Here is a 13,748-nt window from a genome sequence, read left to right as displayed (position 1 = left end):
CTATAAATAATACTTATTCTTAAACCTTCGATATTCATGAATAATACTTATATTACCATTGTTTTTCGTTAGAAATTTTAGGTGGTTAATTAACTACCTTTGGAATTTTCAGGTGGGTAGTACTACCCACCGTACCCACCTCTTTCTCCGGCCCTGCTTGTTGTACATTGGTTGCAGGTGCTGGTTGGTTGGAGGGTAAGTTGTTAACTGCAGCTAGTGTACTTTGTTCTATAGGGGATGATGATCGTTGAAGGGGATGCTTCATTTTCATAAATTCTAGATCATGGTACCGGCAATGAATTTTTAACCGTGTACCTTACAATCGTGTTTGGTTTGTCCCAATGGACGACAAACGCCCTAAAAAACCACACGGTTTATGGTCTACGCCTTAATGTAAGATTGTTCAATTGATGCATGATTTCGCGTGCCACGTCACATGTGGCACCATCCTGTTTTAATCACACATCGGCCGAACAAAATTCATTTTGGGCAACAAAATCCCTTAACATCCTGCGGTACTTTTCTCGTTGTACCCGATGATACTACTGACATATCAACCATTGAATTTTTAACTCGGAGTTCTGTAATTTTTACGTTGAATATGTACCTAGCTTAAACAAAAATCACGATTTTGTACATATTTTCAAAAAAACTACAATCTTCAATAAAATAGTGCTCAAAATTATTCGAACAAATTTTTACTGTTGGCTCCGAATATGTCACGGAATTTACAAGAAAATGTTAACTTTAGCCAAATTCGTGTTTGCGAAAAACTGCCGAAATGAGAAAACTTCAAACCATTTCATAGAAACTAACCGTCGAATAACAAACTAACCAACATACAGCTCAAGTAGACTACCTTCGGCTGCCAACACTTGCTTGGAATCAAAACCATTCGAATGCCTTGCCCTGTCCACCGTTCTCCATGAGTGCACTCCGGATCGAAACATTTCCACTTCGGAACCTAATCGATATTAAAAAGAAATCCTTATGCTTCCGAGCCCTTCTATTTTACAACCGCCATCGTTCCCGGCTTCGGCGACGAGCCGAACGAGCAGCTGTCATCGCGTTTCGATCTCCAATAAAAGTGTCTCTTTATAGAGATGTTTCCTTTTCGACACAATTGGCTCGGTCACGGGTTCGTCGAGGAAACCAACACCACCGACATCCGTCAGCTCGGAATGCTGACAAGCTTACAGTTTTGGTTGGCTCGTGCACCGTAGGAAAAAAAGCACCCAAGCCCAAGAGTGCGACATCCGCCAAAAGGGAAAGCAGATCGTAAATATAGAAATAAAAATGTAACGGCAATAAAACCAACGTCGGCTTTCTGACGTAAGAGAGTTTACTTTTTGGCTGACAGTTTTCATTTTTTTTTTTTGGCAATACCTTTCTACCGAGTGGCTGTGTGGCTTAGAAAATGGAACCACATTTAAGTTTTTCCATCGTTTCCCCCGCCGTCGCTAACCCGGATGAAGACAGCACTTAGAAACCGATTGCACGGGGGCGGAAGAGATGTTGCAATGTTAGAAATTGAAAGTGTCAAGCTGAAGAAGTTTGCATTAGCCGGTACGAATAGAAAACCCAACGAAATAACGTTGAGAATCCACTTTGATGATTGAAGATTAGTTTCCATTGCACTTTTCTGTTTGGGCAATGTATTATGACCGCCAGAAAAAAAATGCGAGTGCATCAAGTTGATTGGATGTTACAGTAGAAAAATAAAATGGGAATTCTTTTGGTGGAACTGCTTTGAGAAGTTCTTTGATCGAGAATATGCAGAGGGGAAACATATGCATTAAACACCATTTAGGAAAATGCCTGTGGAATAATAATCTCAAACGAAGTGATGGAATATTATAAAATAGTTCGAAAGTGTAGGAAAATTAGAAATGATGCATAACCATATTCAATTTTTCTTTGAACACAGGTAAATTTTTATGTCACAAATGTCGAAATTGTGCTCAAAACTGGATAAAAGTTTACTTAAAAAAATTTTAATTCAAGAAGAAAAATTAAACTCAACATCAATTTATTTTTTGCGAAATATTTAACTAGGGGAGATGAAATAGGAAGCCCGTACCTTATATATATTCCAGTTCCCTACACCGCAATTAAACAACCATGCGTTCACTCTGTCACTATTAGGGAAAAGCCATGTAGACTGCACAAGCAGATTTTGATACGGTTCTACAAAAACTTTACCTCAAGGTTAAATGGTTTCGTCAGAAGTGCATTTAGGTTGTCTGAAAGCAAATCTCTTATACAGAGGAGAAAGATAGTTCGTGATTAATTGTTTACGTCATACTCACCTCTGTTCATGTTGAAGAACCGCAAACAAGCTCAAAATGTAATAAGAGTTCTACTTCCTTTAAGGTGGGATGATAAAACCACGAAACCTTTCCTAAGCAAAATCATGCCTTTCTCATATAGAAAGCTTGCGGAACTACTCTTATAGAATACTAATATCCTAGCATATGAATTAATTTGATGAATTCAGTAAAAAACTATCCTTAATCAACCTAGAGGTGTGACAATGTTTTTTTTTCTATTTACTGAGAAACGGGTACAGAAAGACCACAAATTCATTACAACATTTTTTTGCCTTGCATAAATTTGGGGGTTATAATATAAGATTTTTTTTCCCTTAATATTATCAAAATCTTTTCGGCTAGATAGCCGAAATCTGTTTCATCCGGGACGTCAGTTTGGACATTACACTTCGGTGTAATAGCAAAAAATGGTTTGTAAATAGCATTAAGTTTACGTCTGCCTAGCGGTTTATGTTGAGCCGCCAGGTCGCGCTAGCAGCTCAACATAAACTGCTACGCACTGATGAGTCAAAGACGAAACGTAAAATAACTTTCTTCATCAATTGTTTCCAAATTTTGAGGAGATTTATAAACACTTTATCTAGTATACGACGTAGGGGTTACTTGATATATTGAAAACTTTTTTATATAAACAATACAATATGAATTTTTATATACTTCTACTGAACTTTTCACATATATGCTTATAATTTTCCGAAAAATTAGTATTTTCGAAATCTCCTACACGGTATACTAGTTTATGATATATACTTTAAAAAAACTGGTTTATGTTTCTGCTGTAAAATTGAAGACACAGACGGTTCGCCCGTTTTGGGCCTCCCGGAAAACTATTCGCAGCAACTTGGAAGAGGCTATTTTTTATCGGAATGATGTAACAATTTGTTTTTTTTTTGTACGTTAAAGTACGCTTGATAACACACTGAAAAATAAATTGCGATAGCTTCCACGTACCTGAAATTGTTCTGTTTTTTTAAGCGCATGGTGGCTTTATCTCTTAAGATGATCTCTGACAAGAATTTGGGGTCATTTTTAATATAAATTCATTCTGATTGATTCGGGTAGTTCACAAGGGCATACTTCAGCGCTAATGATAAATATTCGGAAAAATTCATTAAACCACATGAAACAATACATTTGAACTTGATCATGGGTCACTTTTGGAAATATTTGTGTGGATTGAAAAAAAAGATGTCTCGGTTACGTCACATGTACGATTCTATCTCCTAAATTGGAGATGTCAGCCACAGTACGGTAAAATTTCATTTTCAATCGAATAATATAAGATAAAAATGAAATTTATGGCCACTGACCGTCAGCATATCCCTACTAATTCATTTGACTTTTACTGCTATTTTCAAGTGAAGCTTACAGAATTCATCGTCAGTTGAATAATCGTACCTAGTCATTTGAAGTTTTGCTTGCTCAGTTTCAAGTGCCAAGTAGTCTAGCTGCTTCATTGTCTTCGCTCTTGGTAGTGAGGAAGTTCGAAGGAGTAAAGTTTTAAAAAAGTAAACTGAAGGAGGAAACTATTAATTTATGTATATTCTGTAAATGATATTTCAGCTATCTAATTTGTCCTTCATCTATTATATTGAAAAAATTGACGACCGCTCTCACAGTATTTAAAGGGATATTTTGTTACATCAAGAGATCAACTGAGCTTCGATTGAAAGAGAAACGAGTGAAGAACTGAATGTTGCCCGCTCCGTACGTCGGCGAACGTTGTGTGTGTCAGAGTGTGAAGTTTACTGCAGTAGGGTGATCGTCAATGTGTTCCACATTCAATTTCAATTGACTTGAATGAAGTTTTACTGCCCTGGTCAGCGATATGATTTCAAATTCGATGTACTATTAAATATTAGTTCCAAACGAACCTAAAATTATTGAAATTCATACCCGAAAAAAATTAGCGTTGTTGAGTTTTGTCGTTTACTTCACTTATACAATTATATCCATTTGATCTGCGCATGTGATCCACGGCTCAATAGTTGCACTCAAATGAGCCTAAGCTTGTTAAAATCATTTCATCCTTCGAATAAAGGACGAAGAGAAAGCGTTTCGTCGTTTGCATCACTTATACCTTTATACTTTATCTCTGGTTGGAACCAGAAGCAATAGCCACTTGATCTTCAAACTGGATCAATGGCCCAATAGCAGCTTTCAAAGTAGTTGGAATAGTTTTTTGGAGTCGGCCCAGCGATCTCCGAGAAAATTGAGTGATAAGCAAAATCGTTGAAAGGTGCACACACATCCATTTTCCGATCTCGTCGAGCTGAGTCAAATGGTACATAACACTACGGGTCTTCGAGGCGGTGTTTAAATATTGGTTTTTTCGAAAATTCTGAAATTTTTCATGCAACAGATAAGGACCGCATGAATAAACGCATTGGGAATTCGCTTGAAAACCGAAATCAAGAACTTTTGTCAAGTAAAGGGTGATTTTTTAAGAGGTATGGAATTTGATTTAAAAAAAAACACAAATAAATTGAAAAAATTGATTGAATCTTTATTGGAATCGAAAGAACAATCAATATAATTTAATGTTTGAATATGATTTCATGCGAATGTTGGCCGCGGCCTCGTTTTAGATGGCCTACGTGCAAGGTCAAATTTTGGCACACTTTCTCCAACATATCGGTCGGTATTTCACGAATAATGCAACCGACCTATAATCCACACCAACAAGTGACATTTTTGGGATGCATTGGTAGCTTTTGCAATACTTCTGGCTGATCTTCACTCCAGATGCGGCAATTTTGCATGTTGACGTATTCATTCAACCAGAAGTGAGCTTCCTCGCGAACACAATTTTTCGACAAAAAATGGATCGTCCTTCAACTTTGTCAGCGCCCTTTCATGATGAGAGCAAACGAGGATTCATGATTAAATTCTAGACCAAACTGAACAAGTTTGCCAATGACACAAGACACGATTCACGCGTGATCCGTCAAAAACAGTGTTGTCTAAAATATACCAACGAAAAAATCACCCTTTATTTACTTACTATATTATCGAAAAAAAACCTGCTCAAGTGAATATTTGTTATTAACTATTCGTTAGTTATTTTCAGACACTGGAAAAAGTGCAAGTTTCAAATCTTCTGAAAATCACCTCTGCGTAAATTGTTTTTATACCACCCATTAAAGAAAACTTTCCAACCTAAAATATAAAGTATGAATATTTTGTATATCAAAGTAAGTTTTCCCAGCGATTTCCTTTAGGCCTCTGTATTGCAATTATTATACTACTTTTAATCACTTTATTTCCAGTGCAATTAAATCCAAATTAACTTACATATGTCAAATTCTGAATTGGTTCACAGTTTAAACCAAATTTATCTGCTCGATAAAAAAAGATTATGACAAATTTTAACCAAACGTAAAAATCAATTGCGAAGTGATTCACAGCTCTAGACAGCTGAGCAATTACACAATGTGTAGCATGTCATCAGACTTCACATGCTCCAATTGCAATACAACTTTGCACACGTCCTGAATATGACAAACCACGAATGGAGAGACCAACACTACCCAAGAGTAACTTTCAGAAAATACCAATAACTTTTTATATGCACTCTTTCAATATCACTGAAGCTCGAAAACGCTCAATTAAAAAATAAAAAGGTTTCACGAAATCGATTGAGCCCTTTATAAAAAACATTCACTGAAAAAAAAACAAAAAAAAAGACTTTTTTTCATAATTTCGTTTTAAAATTGAACTTAAAATCCACATTTATTGTTAATTTGTTTAGTGTGAATTTGAAATAATGTTGAAGCATTGTGGCATTAAAAATGCCTTACTCATCACTATATGGGGTTGGGTGTCAATTAAAAAATGCAAATTAATCCGCATAACCTTTTCCTGTCATAATTTTTAACGCTTATAACTCTTATAACTTATAATTTATCAACAAACTGTTGAAGGATTTATATAGTTTAACTACCAATCAATTGTTTTATATTTTTGAGTTTAAAAACATTTAACTTAAACATATGTGTCAGAGTGTGAAGTTTACTGCAGTAGGGTGATCGTCAATGTGTTCCACATTCAATTTCAATTGACTTGAATGAAGTTTTACTGCCCTGGTCAGCGATATGATTTCAAATTCGATGTACTATTAAATATTAGTTCCAAACGAACCTAAAATTATTGAAATTCATACCCGAAAAAAATTAGCGTTGTTGAGTTTTGTCGTTTACTTCACTTATACAATTATATCCATTTGATCTGCGCATGTGATCCACGGCTCAATAGTTGCACTCAAATGAGCCTAAGCTTGTTAAAATCATTTCATCCTTCGAATAAAGGACGAAGAGAAAGCGTTTCGTCGTTTGCATCACTTATACCTTTATACTTTATCTCTGGTTGGAACCAGAAGCAATAGCCACTTGATCTTCAAACTGGATCAATGGCCCAATAGCAGCTTTCAAAGTAGTTGGAATAGTTTTTTGGAGTCGGCCCAGCGATCTCCGAGAAAATTGAGTGATAAGCAAAATCGTTGAAAGGTGCACACACATCCATTTTCCGATCTCGTCGAGCTGAGTCAAATGGTACATAACACTACGGGTCTTCGAGGCGGTGTTTAAATATTGGTTTTTTCGAAAATTCTGAAATTTTTCATGCAACAGATAAGGACCGCATGAATAAACGCATTGGGAATTCGCTTGAAAACCGAAATCAAGAACTTTTGTCAAGTAAAGGGTGATTTTTTAAGAGGTATGGAATTTGATTTAAAAAAAAACACAAATAAATTGAAAAAATTGATTGAATCTTTATTGGAATCGAAAGAACAATCAATATAATTTAATGTTTGAATATGATTTCATGCGAATGTTGGCCGCGGCCTCGTTTTAGATGGCCTACGTGCAAGGTCAAATTTTGGCACACTTTCTCCAACATATCGGTCGGTATTTCACGAATAATGCAACCGACCTATAATCCACACCAACAAGTGACATTTTTGGGATGCATTGGTAGCTTTTGCAATACTTCTGGCTGATCTTCACTCCAGATGCGGCAATTTTGCATGTTGACGTATTCATTCAACCAGAAGTGAGCTTCCTCGCGAACACAATTTTTCGACAAAAAATGGATCGTCCTTCAACTTTGTCAGCGCCCTTTCATGATGAGAGCAAACGAGGATTCATGATTAAATTCTAGACCAAACTGAACAAGTTTGCCAATGACACAAGACACGATTCACGCGTGATCCGTCAAAAACAGTGTTGTCTAAAATATACCAACGAAAAAATCACCCTTTATTTACTTACTATATTATCGAAAAAAAACCTGCTCAAGTGAATATTTGTTATTAACTATTCGTTAGTTATTTTCAGACACTGGAAAAAGTGCAAGTTTCAAATCTTCTGAAAATCACCTCTGCGTAAATTGTTTTTATACCACCCATTAAAGAAAACTTTCCAACCTAAAATATAAAGTATGAATATTTTGTATATCAAAGTAAGTTTTCCCAGCGATTTCCTTTAGGCCTCTGTATTGCAATTATTATACTACTTTTAATCACTTTATTTCCAGTGCAATTAAATCCAAATTAACTTACATATGTCAAATTCTGAATTGGTTCACAGTTTAAACCAAATTTATCTGCTCGATAAAAAAAGATTATGACAAATTTTAACCAAACGTAAAAATCAATTGCGAAGTGATTCACAGCTCTAGACAGCTGAGCAATTACACAATGTGTAGCATGTCATCAGACTTCACATGCTCCAATTGCAATACAACTTTGCACACGTCCTGAATATGACAAACCACGAATGGAGAGACCAACACTACCCAAGAGTAACTTTCAGAAAATACCAATAACTTTTTATATGCACTCTTTCAATATCACTGAAGCTCGAAAACGCTCAATTAAAAAATAAAAAGGTTTCACGAAATCGATTGAGCCCTTTATAAAAAACATTCACTGAAAAAAAAACAAAAAAAAAGACTTTTTTTCATAATTTCGTTTTAAAATTGAACTTAAAATCCACATTTATTGTTAATTTGTTTAGTGTGAATTTGAAATAATGTTGAAGCATTGTGGCATTAAAAATGCCTTACTCATCACTATATGGGGTTGGGTGTCAATTAAAAAATGCAAATTAATCCGCATAACCTTTTCCTGTCATAATTTTTAACGCTTATAACTCTTATAACTTATAATTTATCAACAAACTGTTGAAGGATTTATATAGTTTAACTACCAATCAATTGTTTTATATTTTTGAGTTTAAAAACATTTAACTTAAACATATGAGGCAACGTTGTATAAGAAAAACTGAATCTATCAATGGAGAACTACGGGAACTAGTTTTGTCTGGCGAGCAAAAACAAAAAGCTTTCCATCGCGACCGAAAAAAAGCCTATCCACGGAAATGACACTACTACTATCTGGCATCAATGACTGTGAACGAGTCATGTAGTTTGACTGTGTAGCGAGTGGATGACAAAACTAAAAGTTACGTCCATTCGTTCGCTGGATCGTCGCTTTTGACCGTTCGCTTGAGTATATTGAATATCAATTAGCTGTTGATTTTGATTTCCGATAACTAGCAGGCCAATATGGAACTATCGGCGATAGATTCGTTGGACCCGATTTGAAGCGCTTTAATCTCGGTGATTTATTGATTCATTTGCCAAATTTATCTTGATTCGAAAGAATTGCTTCAATATTGTACGTTTAAAAACGGGATTGATTTGTTGACGGGGTCGTGTCCACACTGGAATCTCAAGTAACGAATGAAACGGTGGCTTGCAAATGGATTCAGTTCAAAGCAGTAATATGAACATAATCTTAAAAACCTTTTTTGCATTAAATGTGGTTAAAACGCTATCTTCTCTTTATTTGTCTTTCATAGTGTGAACTATTTTTATCTTTAATTACTTTTGACAGTATTATAAGTAAAATTCGATAAAACTATATGCAATCTTTGATTGAATCGATTCACTGTTTATAGAATTAATTAGTTTGTATTTTTTTCTCCCAAACACAAGTAGGTTTAAAATTGTTCCTACATATAAATAATAGAATTGAAAAGTAATTGGCGACTTTTTACAACATGAGTATAATTTATACCTTGGAACAGGCCCGTACCCAGGATTTCGTTTCTGGAGGGGCCAAAAACAAACTGATTCTCACTACGCTCTCAATAACTTTGTAGGTTCTATAGTGTTGGTTATGCGTTCCCTAATATTCGAGTTCTAAGTTGTTGTTATTCTTTATTAGAAATTAATAGAGTGTAATTTTTATGAAAAACTGTCAAGTTGTTCCTGACATATGATTACTAAAAGTGGATGGTATTGTGAGGAATTGAAGCAAAAACTTCTTAGTGTTAAAGGGTAAGAGATTATATTAAATTTTGTCTAGATTCGACTTCTGGAATACTATAGTGATGAGTGTTAAAACCATCAATTTGAAGAGGAAAAATTACCTTCAAACTATTCAGTAAGCCCTTTTAGATTTGATAGCTATTTACTCAACAAATTTACTTCCACTATACCTTCCTAGGCTAGTCTACCAAAAGTATACCACGACAATGCCAGAAAACAGACTTCATGACGTTTCCGACCCATGGAGTCTTCCTAGGCCACTTCGGAGCACTCGTAACGATTTCAGATCATGAACACTTCCGAAATGCACTCGCGTTCGCCCTGAAAGAACATGTTCTATGTTTTTTGTAGTTTTATCTCCCATGAAAATCTTTTTTGGGAGAACGAAAATCTTGTTTTTTTTTCAATAAAAAATATACGCATAAAATATGTATGAGTGAATAAGACGTGAAAGAACAATCAATAAAATTGGCTGATTTCGGGAGGTGCAAGGGCCCCTTGAGCCCCTCACTCTAGGTACGTGCCTGCCTTGGGGTAGTTCATACCTAAAGTTGACCCCTTAAGTCACTTTAAAACCATATAATGGCTTCCAGTTGAAGAATATTTTTCAAATGCCTTGCTATATAAAAATGTTTGGAAAAGGATCAAAATATATTCAATTATTGTGAAAGAATCTAATTGTAATTATCTCCTCCGCAAACAAAAAATAACTTTTCATTTTATTTGAGTTTCTGCATCCACCACCTCCTTTATATTTGTATTTATTATATGAACCTTAGTATTGCTTCATTTTAATGGAATTGTTCACGAGCGTATATTGCACACAACCCTGTAAAGTTTTTTTTCATCTTTAAGTTTCTGATGAAAAATAACCATTTGAACAATAGAATGTGATTCTACTCACGAAGAGCAATAAATTCACGCATAGAACGCTTACTCCTTGAAATATCCGTTCTCGAGATATTTATTTTAGAAAATAACTAATCAATTCAAAGCACTCACATTTTTAATGATTATCAAGTATTTCTAAATGAAATATTTGAATACCTATAATTTTTTTTAGAATTGAATTTCTACAACTTCTTCTTCGACACCATTTTTCTATCAATAGTAATTTCCGAAATACAACAGTTTGAAGCAATTTTCATGCAAAACTACATACCATTTTTATAAAAATCAATCTCGAGTCGAATTGGTCTCTCCATCCGTGCAAAACAAATGGTTTATTATCCTGAAGATGTGGGCAAAGTTTAGTTCAAGTCAGAACATTTGTTACCGTTTCTGGTGTTAAATTCTGGAATAGCACATCTGACATAAAAAATATCGATTCCGGTTTCAATTTCAAACTCCAGTCTCAGCAATACGAAAATTTTCAAAAATCGATTTTTAACAGATATAAATAACAAATCCAATTTAGACGAAAATCATCTTGGAAATTTATTGAAAGTTTACTAATAAATCAAAAAGCTATTACACGTTTTTTTTATTTATTAGTAAATATGGTTTAATTAGCAGAACAATCACTAGTCTACGAATGGAAGTAGTTTGCTGGATAAAGGCCTACTGATGGGGCTCGCAATTATATCCATCTATTCATTCTCAATTGAGAAGTCCACCAACTCTCCTGCGATTGCTGTGCTATGCAAGTGGCGAGCTTGAAACTAAGTAATGATGACAATTTTCAGGTATTTGTCATGAAACAAATATTAGTATTCAAAAACATGTAAAATTGTGTTAAAAAATTATCATTAATGTTTCAAGGTACAACAGCTAAAGCATGTCATATTAAGACTGCCATTTTCTGACCTGAAAAAGCTTTGACGTTCGGCCAAAATTTTGACCGATATTTACAAAACCAAGGAAATAAGTAAATCCATCTCGAGCTTCCCGTAAAGCACCATTCAAATTATCCACATTTTAAGCACTAAATCATTTTAATTTTCTCCCAAATTACGTAACTAGAAACAGAGCCACAGTTGTTTCCACACATGAAAACACACCTCCACCTTCTGGTTCCTGCCGGGGCACCCATGTGGAGCACCGTTTTGCCTCCAGCAGGAAATCCACACACAAAAAAAGCCAGACTCGTGCGCAGACTTATTTTCATCAGATAAAAAGTAATTAATTTCATAAATGTAATTTGTTAAACAAAATTTTACAGTTTTCTCGGTTCCTTCCGTTGGCTCAGCCACCGGCAGCTGGTTTTAGCAAATGGTTTCGTGTTATCCCACTTTCCAACTGATAGTCTCCGTCGTCCTCCGGCCACACGGTGTGTGGAAGTAAGTAGTTCCAGTTGTGTATTTTTCCCCCGTTTTCTGCAACAAAAAAAAATCACCCGAAGCGAAGAACTGGTAGTGCGCTTCTGTTTGCAGCACGGGTCACCACTCACCAACCGTCGTCGTACTGGGTGGTGAAAACAAAATGAAACCAAACAGAAAAAAAATATATGGGAAAACAGACGTGGAAAGCTTCCTGCTTTGCCGGGGTGGTGATGTGACCGACCGACCGAGCAACAACCAGCGAGTTTTGTAAATAAAACTAAACCAACCACTCGGTGGTAAAAAAAGGGTAGGCCCGTAACAGGATGAGAAGAGCAAAAAACAAACGCCCGAATGTTTCTCGCACCAGGAAGGCGAAAGTGTTACTGGTTACGGTCTACTCTTCCGCTTATCGGACACTGGCTGGCAGGTGGCACTGTGTAAATTTCATACTGAATTCAATGAGTTATTCTAACACGCGGGATGTGAAGAAAATATTCAAACTATTCTTAGGAGAGGGGAAAATATTTTACGTTGGAAATTATTCTCAGGAGTTATTTGATCTTGCAAATGGTCAATACTTAATTATCTAACATGTAAAAGGATCCAAACTGAAACAGTTTGAGTTAATTTTTCGTCGGACATTTTTTACCGTGCTTCAGTGCGCGAGTCTTCCGCCCCAAACGACGAAGGAAGCGCACTAAGCGGTGTGGTAATAATCTCATTTTAGCCGTTGTTTTCAACGCCTCGCTTACTATCGCCTAGGTATTGGATGGGGCGAGCATTTGTTCGTTGATGGTGTCTACGAGGGAGGAAAAAAACCAGCGACAAAAACTCTGGAAAACGTAAGAGAAGGAAGTCCAGTCGGTAACCGGTGAGAATGAATTGTTTTTCCACCTTTCAAGTTTAATTTAAACAAATATATAATTATGGAGCACGTGGTGTGTGTTAAAGGATCCCTCCTCCGTCCCTAGGGTTTTCGGAGTGGAAAAATTACATTAAGGCGACCGTAATGAAGCGGTCGCTCATTGTTGCCAACCGTTGATCTTGTCGTAGTTCAGAATCAAGTTAATTGGATAGTCTTCGTTCTTAGATACTAGGATGGAGTACATTCAAAACGGTTTCATTGGATGCTAGATCTTGGTTCTTGGTTAGATTTTCAACTATTTATCGCTTAAAACATATTGAAAAAGGAGCTGAAATCAAAACACAGCTTGACATGCTTAATACTTTGGCAGCCCCAACTGAAATACCAAGGGGGCGAATCAACATGCAATTACAATTACATTCCCTGAATTTTTTGTTTGAGTCCGTCTGGTCCAACACTGTTGTATGCCAGGGTGCAACGGAAAATGATTTACAGCTAGAGTTCGGCATTCTTCGGGTGATGTAAGATAGTTTCATGGAATCCGATGGCATGAAGTCATCAGCTGTATTGCAACGATTGTTTCATGCTGGCGAATTTAAGTAGAACAAAACACAATTTGATTCCGAACAGCGATAAGGGCACAATTATAGTTTCTTACTTGAGTTGATTTGAAATTTATACTATTTTATATTAAATATGGAAGTAAGTTTTTCACATGATCAAGATCGGCGAAACTAGAGGACTGCATTGCACTAAGAAAGTGACAATATAAATAACATTTTTGCTTTCGATAAAATCTGCCTAGAGGCCAAATTAAAGAGATCACTGAAACCTATAAAATATTTATTTTGCCTTACTGGCCAACGTTTTGAATAAACATTCTGTCATCAACATTCCTGCAGGTTAAATCTTGCATATTTGCATTTCATTGCGATTTGGTGCCGTCTTCGACTTCAT

At 35.8% G+C, this 13,748-nt stretch overlaps 1 protein-coding gene across 17 annotated transcripts in view; it reads right to left on the bottom strand.

Moving 5' to 3' along the window:
- The window catches only part of LOC131436556 (calmodulin-binding transcription activator 1), a 477,355-nt gene that overhangs the window by 203,581 nt on the left and 260,026 nt on the right, over positions 1 to 13,748 (bottom strand). Inside the window, exon 1 of one of the 17 annotated variants that reach the window (XM_058605339.1) lies at positions 11,825 to 12,137. The exons of the other annotated variants lie outside the window; for them this stretch is intronic. The gene's annotated coding sequence lies outside the window, so the exon portion shown is untranslated. Of the gene's footprint in view, positions 1 to 11,824; positions 12,138 to 13,748 lie in introns of those variants that run through there. 17 annotated transcript variants of the gene reach the window in all.

This window comes from Malaya genurostris, chromosome 3 (assembly GCF_030247185.1).
Source record: "Malaya genurostris strain Urasoe2022 chromosome 3, Malgen_1.1, whole genome shotgun sequence".
NCBI classification, from domain to species: domain Eukaryota; kingdom Metazoa; phylum Arthropoda; class Insecta; order Diptera; family Culicidae; genus Malaya; species Malaya genurostris.
Note: the sequence above shows the minus strand (reverse complement) of the source record. Positions and strands in the feature narration are given on the sequence as shown.